The sequence below is a fragment of the Lepisosteus oculatus genome, chromosome 23, assembly GCF_040954835.1.
Source record: "Lepisosteus oculatus isolate fLepOcu1 chromosome 23, fLepOcu1.hap2, whole genome shotgun sequence".
Taxonomy (NCBI): domain Eukaryota; kingdom Metazoa; phylum Chordata; class Actinopteri; order Semionotiformes; family Lepisosteidae; genus Lepisosteus; species Lepisosteus oculatus.
Window position 1 is genome coordinate 12010486 of NC_090718.1, and position 7814 is coordinate 12018299.

The 7814-nt window shown below is 44.3% G+C and overlaps 1 long non-coding RNA gene across 1 annotated transcript; it reads left to right on the forward strand.

Annotated features, from left to right (window-relative positions):
• Nucleotides 1–6010: 6010 nt before the first annotated feature.
• Nucleotides 6011–7275, forward strand: LOC138224867 (uncharacterized). The gene is made up of 3 exons (XR_011183325.1): nucleotides 6011–6186; nucleotides 6662–6804; nucleotides 6974–7275. It is a non-coding gene; the product is annotated as an uncharacterized lncRNA (long non-coding RNA).
• Nucleotides 7276–7814: the final 539 nt, after the last annotated feature.

Below are 7814 nucleotides of genomic sequence, written 5' to 3' on the forward strand. Positions count from 1 at the left end.
GGTAGTTCCTTGAAAAAACAGTTCAGAAAACAGTTCAGGATCGACATTCATTCCAAACACCACAAAGCTTCTTGATGGCTGAAAATAATTGCCTTAATAGTCAACTAGAGATCAATTAGCTTGACTGAGTAAGAGTTCAGTTCTAAAAACCAGAAGACAGGGACCTGCAGGACCAGGGCTGAGAAGAGTAGAGAAAACACTCAGCCAGTGTGGCACAGGACCGGCGTCCCTCTGCCTGCTCCTCTGGGTGTCCAGCAGAGTCCCACACGGGTTCTGATGACGCGCAAGAGAGGTAGGCTGAGACGACACAAGGCTGCTAATGTGAAAAAGCAGAATCTGTTCGGAATCTTTCATATTTTCCTGGGATGCACGTGAAAATCCTGCTGGTGCCAATGACTGCTGACGATTACCTTAAAAAAAAGCTGCGCGGCCATGAAAATACACCATAGATGCAAAACCTTTCTCATCGTAACTTACGGCTCTTCCATTTAATAATGTTCACGTACAAGATTGTATGGAGATCTTGGAGTGGTCCATTTCCTTCTTCCTGCAGAGCAAAGCAGAAGCCATGTGGGGCCATGAAGCTCCATGAAAAATTGTGATGAAAAGCAGATGTGGAAAATCAAAATACAGTATGTAAAACTGCTTTCACAGCTCTCTCAGGCTTTCACACAGACACAAACTCCTGCATTGTTGGACTTCTCATTGACTCTTGTTCTATTAATTTCATTTCTAGGTATTATGCCAAGTTCCCCTGAAATACCCCCCTCCTCCAAAAAGGCATGTAGATTTAAAAGTAGCTGGCACTACTTTTAGTAGAAGTCTCCTTTTTCAAGGACATTATCTGGCTTTTCAGATTGTAACCCAGTGCTGTAAGTAATTCATGAAAGTACTTCAAGTGAGTGACTTTCTGATAATGGATAGATGGAAACAACACACAAAGCACAGTGAAACCTTCTTAGACTTCTGGATCTTACAGGAAGCAAACATCCTAATTAATCCTAAATGACTTTATTTGCATTAGAATTTAACTAGACTTTGAAGCTGTCATAAGACGCAACTAATATGGTTTATCCTGACCTATAAGGCTCTGCATGGCTTGGCATGTCAGTACCTGTCTGAGCTATTATCGCCCTACTCCCCACCTCACAACCTTCGCTCTTCTAATTCTGGGCTCCTAACTGTCCCCCAAGCCCGTCTACACTCTGTGGGTGACAGGGCCTTCTCCTGTTATGCCCCCAAGCTCTGGAACTCTCTCCCCAAGAATATTAGAGAGTCACCTTCTCTAAACTCCTTCAAATACAAATTCTTCTTTAGAAGAGCCTTTACTAAACTGGTTCCATTCTTTACCCCTCTGCTCCTACTATACTTACAGTAGTACCACTATCTATGGTCTCCTCTGTGTATTGTAATTGTGTTTTTATCTTGTATATCCTTTTTATTTATTGTTGTTGTCATCCTGTAAAACGCTTTGAGAAGCCGCCTTTATAGCCGCTATATAAAATAAAGTTTATTAATATTTATTATTATTATTGTTGTTGTCAAAGTCCATCTGTGCAAAACATTCACCCAGATCAGTGAAGGCTTTGCTACCATTTATGGATCGGCCTGTAAAGCTAGTCTTTCTTGTAATTTGAGTCCAAGGCGTTTGACACTACTGACATTTTCTATGTTTTTTTTAATCAAAATCTAAAGATCTTGATCTAAATTGCAAGACAGCAGTTTGGTCTTCAAGTTCTATTCAGTCTCCCTCCTTCTGGGACTGATATCCTTCCTAGCAAACCTGGGAGAGATTCAGAACATGCTTTATTCGCAGGAACAGAGAGAAAGGGGCAATTGGTAGTCAAATAGTTTCTATGGGAAAACGCAAGCTCAAATAGTTGAAATCACAAGAGCATAGCCTCTGGTCACAGCATATCCTGCACCCTCGCATACCTCATCAGCCTACAGAATCTGCTGCACTGAGCACAGTTGCACATTTGCAAGCCTCCATAATTCCATAGAAAGCAATTCTCAATATTTGTTTGAGGCTGCTGTCTCACTGCTCCCAGGGGGTGTCATTCTTCATCCGTGAAATTCCCATTCCCGAAAAACAGCTGTACTGTAACTGGTCTCCATCCTTCCTCCTTTCCCCTTCCCTCCCTCGGTAAAAATCTGCTAACTGGCCACCCCCATGCCCTCCTTCCCTCCCCCTTAGGAAGGCACTGCTGGTCTCACTGCTACCTGAAGGAACCATCAATCATCGGGCCAGAGCTGCGTTCTAACCAAGGCTCAAGCGAGGAAGCCACCCACTGCCATCTGCACAAACACTCAAATCCACAGGGTTATGCCCTGTATTTATTTATGTACACACAGGGGCAGAAAATAGACCAGGTTGCCCCACTGGTTTCCCTCTTATTCATATTTATTTAAAGTTAATTGCTATAAAACCACTCAAGTGTGGTCCTTAGTTACTATCTGCCAGCTCTATAACCTCTATCAGCTCTATTGGCCTATCTGCTCTATTACCACTACAAGCTGAAATACAGGCACTTAAGGCTTGCCTGCCAGGGAGATGAATTCCATTCATATTAAACAGCCTGGAGGCAGGCTTTTTACCAGGAATAGTTTTCCCATAAAATACCCGGAACTATGAGCAGCAAGCGTGAATTTTATAGGACTATCATAAGCTTGCACAGAAGCTGCAAAACTTTGAACTACTTACCTGTACTGCCGTAAAGTTTGGTATCTTTTATTTGGAGGCCTTAAAGTACGCATTGGTAACGTGAGGGTGGAGAAAATAAAACCAGACTGTTTCCCCACCAACGGAGATTAAGCCGAGTCATATTTTATGTCATTTGATTAGATCACTGTCCTATCCACCACCTGGGTTCCCCCTGTCTTGACTCTGTCATCTGGGTTCAGAGACTATTGTGTCTCTGATATCTGTCCCCCCCCCCCCCTCCCCCGTGAACTAAACAGACGTTAATGTGCCTGAAGTATTCCTGATGATTAATTAGCTAATTATGGAGCGGTCGGGAATCGCCATGGAAACAGCTGCTCGCAGAGCTCGGCGGACTTGTCACCTCGGCACAATCCCTGTCATTGTGACGGCGTGGAGCGGGAATGGACACCCAACCCCCCCACCGCCAGTCATGCTCCACTGAGGACAATGGTCCTCACTCATGCGGGTAGACGACCCACACACACCAGGCTCTTGGGACGGGCCTGAAATGGCTGACTTCCTGTGTTTCCCATGTTGAACCCGTGCTGGTTGGAAGTGACAGTACTGCTACATGTGGAGACCAGGACACCCCACTGCCCAGCCCAGGTGTCACCATGGGGGTTAGCCCAGGTTTAAAACACGTCATCTTCTTTGAGAAACAGGAGTCTTGGACGGTCTCCTACATTTTTTCGCTTGAAATAATCGCCACTATCATCAAGAGTAAAAAGTCAGTGTTTGTTTGACAATAGTCTGGGCCATATTTTCCCCTTTTTCCCTCTCCTGTTTATTATTAAATAGCAGCTTTTCAACCAAAAAGCACTGATCGTCTTGTATACCGGTGCTTGCCTCCTAATGATTTACACAAAAACAGATCATTTGTGAAATAATAACACAACAGCAGGAAACTGTGCTAGGGGGGGTTTTCACCTACAGGAGATGACAGATACTGTCTAGCTGCTGTCTGCCCCTGAGCTCTCCACCACGCACTCAGCTGCAATCAGCTCACAGGTGAAGCTGCTAACTGCTCTCGAAGTCTGTGACTGCAGGTGGGTACCCTAGCCTGGGAAATCCCGAGCTCAGCGTTCCTGGCGCGCCGCGTTTGTTCACGTGCAAAGCTGGTGATGCGTTTTACCACAGTGGAATTAGGGCTACCACAGCTTTAAAAAGAAACAGAAGACAACCAACAGGAGGCAGAGTTCTCTGGCCATCAATACAATACAAATCGTAAAATTGGAGGGCCAGTTTTACTTTTTTTCTGGGAAATTAGAGTGAAATTCATTGGAACTGCTGGATTTGGTACAGTAAGCGAAGATGGTTTTGTACAGCACATGTCAAAAGTGAAATAAATACTACAGGTTTGTGGTATACCAAAATTTAGTCTTTTGTAATTCCTATTAATTAGTAGAACGCATTGAACACGCTATCAGAACTGGGGCCTGTTCCAGCCTCACTTGTTGTAGAAGCCTGTTTGCAATTCTTTCAACATGGCATTTGTGTCTGTGTAAATAATCTCTCTCTAAAAATAAAGACCGGCTTTGCTCTCTGGGGCTTTCTGGGGCTCTGCAATCCCTGGGAACAGAGAGGCTCAGAGAAAAGCAAGGGGAAAGAAGAGCAAGCGGGGAGGACAAGAGTTTTTTTTTTCCACATCCACCAACTCACTGATTCCCAGACATGCCGCACCATCGACATCTCTCCTCGTCCTGGAGGAACGCATGCTTACAGGTGAACGCTAGCATCACAAGGCTGTTTGTTCTGTCTGCTAAAGGTGCTGTAAGTTTTAAAATGAAAAACAATCTCCCTTAACTAGGAAATAATGCAAAAGTTGAAAGAACCAGTATAGTGAGGCGGACTGTGTTTATTTGTTTTAATAATGTGTTTGACGCTGTTGTGGTGAATGTGATGGTGAAGGATGAAACACCATTATTACCTCATGATCCAAGATCTATGAAGGAATTTATAGGCAGGACTCCCCAAAAACCAGTCATCGTCAGTCTGTGCGCAGTATTCGTTTCCTGAAAAGAATAACATGACAATTAATTACAAAATCATGGACACCTCAGGGACAGCTGCATGAAGTGTTTGCTGTTCACACATGTTACACGATTAATTTATACGTGGGTGCTTCGGAATTCTTATCCTTGTATTTGATTTTATAACTTTGCTACTGAAGTTTTCCAGCTGCGGTTGTGCGGAGATGCTGGCAGAGGCTGGCTACTGGTATCGAGGTTTCCTGGTGTTACAGTGCAGTGTGGCAGGGCTTGGGCTTGAAGACCAACCCTGCTCCTCACTGTGTGAAGTAACGCTTCCGTTTCTGGAGTAACAGGAGTCAGTTTCATGCTCTTCACACCAAACGGTACAGAGGAATTCAGTACCTTCAGTATTTGTACGCTCTTTCATAATTAAACGGAGCAATGAAAACTCATTAACCTTTATGTCCTTAAATCTGTAACCCTGAACAAAATGCCAACTCTTGTAGATTCTTTACAGACTGTGTGCAGTTTGGTCTTTTTTTCCCCAATTATATTAACACTGCAAATAATACAGAAAGGTCACCTTAATGTTCTTCCTACCTGCAAGTGAAATATCGGATGACAGCAAGGCACTGGGAGAAAGAGAGCACACATTGCTGCCCACGCCTCACCTAACTCAATTCCATAGCAGTGCTCCTGCCGCGTCCCAGGGCTATCAGCGAGAGGCTACTCCCAGCTAATCACATTACTACCCCATCACCGGCTGCTAACACTGTGGACACTGCCTGCACATGTTGCCGCAGAACAGCAGGCCAGGCCCTCCTCGCCTCTCACACAGAGACAGGCCACTTTCCTCCACTGTCGTTTTCTCAAAGACAATGATGGAAAACCCAGCCACAGACACAAGCTCCGCAAACGATCTGTGAGGAATTTTCCGCCCAGGTTGCTGACTTACTCGTTTTAATGCTTTTTTCCCCACTAACTCCCCTGCTACAGGTAGGCCACCACGCTGCAGCCTTCGATGAGCGTACAGTATGTCACATGCAGGAACCTGTCGAGTTTCTCACAAGCCCACAGGACATTGCTAGACTTTTCAGTTACAGCAAGCGTTGGATTTGCAAGAGCAAAGCTTTGCTGCAAAAAACAATGTTTTGCTGCAAAGACACTGTGAAGTCATGTACTCAGTAAAATATATTCAAGGACACATCAGTAGCCAATACTATTGCTTTGTTAAACACACTATGTTTGTTTTTAATAATATATTGCTATGTTTGTTTTTAATAATAATTCCTTACACTTATAAAGCTCTTTTTCTGGACACTCCACTCAAAGCTCTTTACAGGTAATGGGGACTCCTCTCCACCACCACCAGTGTGCAGCCCCACCTAGTTGATGAAGCGGCAGCCATAGTGCGCCAGCACACTCCCCACACACCAGCGCTCAGGGTGAGCGTCCCCTGCTGGCCCCACTTCCAGCAGCAATCTCAGCTTTCCCAAGAGGTCTCCCATCCAGGTATTGGCAAGGCTCACCCCTGCTGAGCTTCAGTGGGCTGCCAGCTGTGAGTTGTAGGTTGATATGTCTGCTGGTGAATTTCTTCAGGGCAGTTCTCATTTTATTTCTCCTCACAAAGATACTTAACATTAGTATCGTGCCTTCTCTCATTCTCTCACACTGTTGAGGGTGCGCGGTTTATTACAACTGACCCATCAACCTCAGTAATGTCCAACAAATAAATCTGCTGCAGCAAAGCAACAAAGTTGATTCTGTACGAGACGCTCACAACCTGCCGCTGCCCATTTCCATTCTATTTTCCTCCTCCCCCATACTTGTTTTGCTCCAGCTGTTACAATCAATTTTCTCACATTCCTTGGGATGTCCTAAAACACCAGTTACATTAGTGAGAACAGCTCACTTCTTGTACGTAGCCTCTTTATGTGCCAAGAAGGGATTCGATGAATATTAATGACCTTGTTTCCTTATCTTTCAGACGGTGGCTATCTGAACGCTTTTGGAAAGGCTCCTCTCTTTCAGGAGCTGGCCTTGAACTGAAGGCCTTTCTGGCTCGAGATTACTCGACCTACCCCCCCGGATCCGTTTGGGAAACTCGTTCTGCTCAAGAGGACACGAGAGGTGAACAAAGAATGCTTTCGCTCAGGGCCGTTTGTAAGTAGAGGGAGGACGAACTGGCTGTGTTTTAAGGCATAATCTTTTTAATAGGTGTAAAACTCATTATGTTGGGGTTTCACATTTGACAAATAATTCTTCTGATTCATCTTGATGTTTTTTTTTCCTTGGCTAGAGACTCCTAAGCAAGGCCTTTGGGAAACGCACAGCCTGGAGGGCTCCATCATCTCTACCTAAACCAAATGCCCACTGGATTTCCCACAATGCCTCTCTGGCTGGATTCACAAAAAGCACTACAGTCTAACTCCAACTGGTCCCAAATTGCTGCTGCCAGATTTCCGATATATGATACGGGTGTCATGTGACCTGGAGAAAATGACTTTAGTGACTGTTTAGTCTACACTACACTTGTTCCCTGTACTTCTGTGCAGAAAATTTAATTTCCTTATGCGTGCATTGGTCTTTTATTAATTGCACAAAACAAAATGTTACCAATTAAATTAAAAGCAATTCACAGAAATAAATCCTAGTTTAGAGAAGGCTCCTGTGCTGCACGGCAGATACAGAGAGGAATTTGTATAGAACAGATTAAGAAGGAAAGAGTGAAACCTAAAAATTCAGGTGAGGACTGAGCACATAGGAAACAGAATAGAAGAGGAGAAGAAAGAAACCAGAGATTGTGACAGAGCTGGAAGAGTGGACAGAGGACAAGAGAGGGGAGAAGGGAAAGAGAAAAGAAAAACCATTTCCAGCAATCAAAATAGCCATTTATGTGAAATGGTTCAGTATGGGTGAATGTAATTGTACTTAATAAAGGATGAAGAGACCTTAAGGAGAGGATGGAGGAGAGCACAAGGTACAGAACCCGCCTGTCTGTAGCCATCTGTAAAGTGGGACTGTGAAGTAGTGGGAAAGATTGCTTATTAAGAGACAGTCAAGTGACAGTGCCTCTGGATAAGGTTAGAGATTGGGGTGGTAGGAGATGGTTATTTATAGAATGACAGCACTTAAATGAC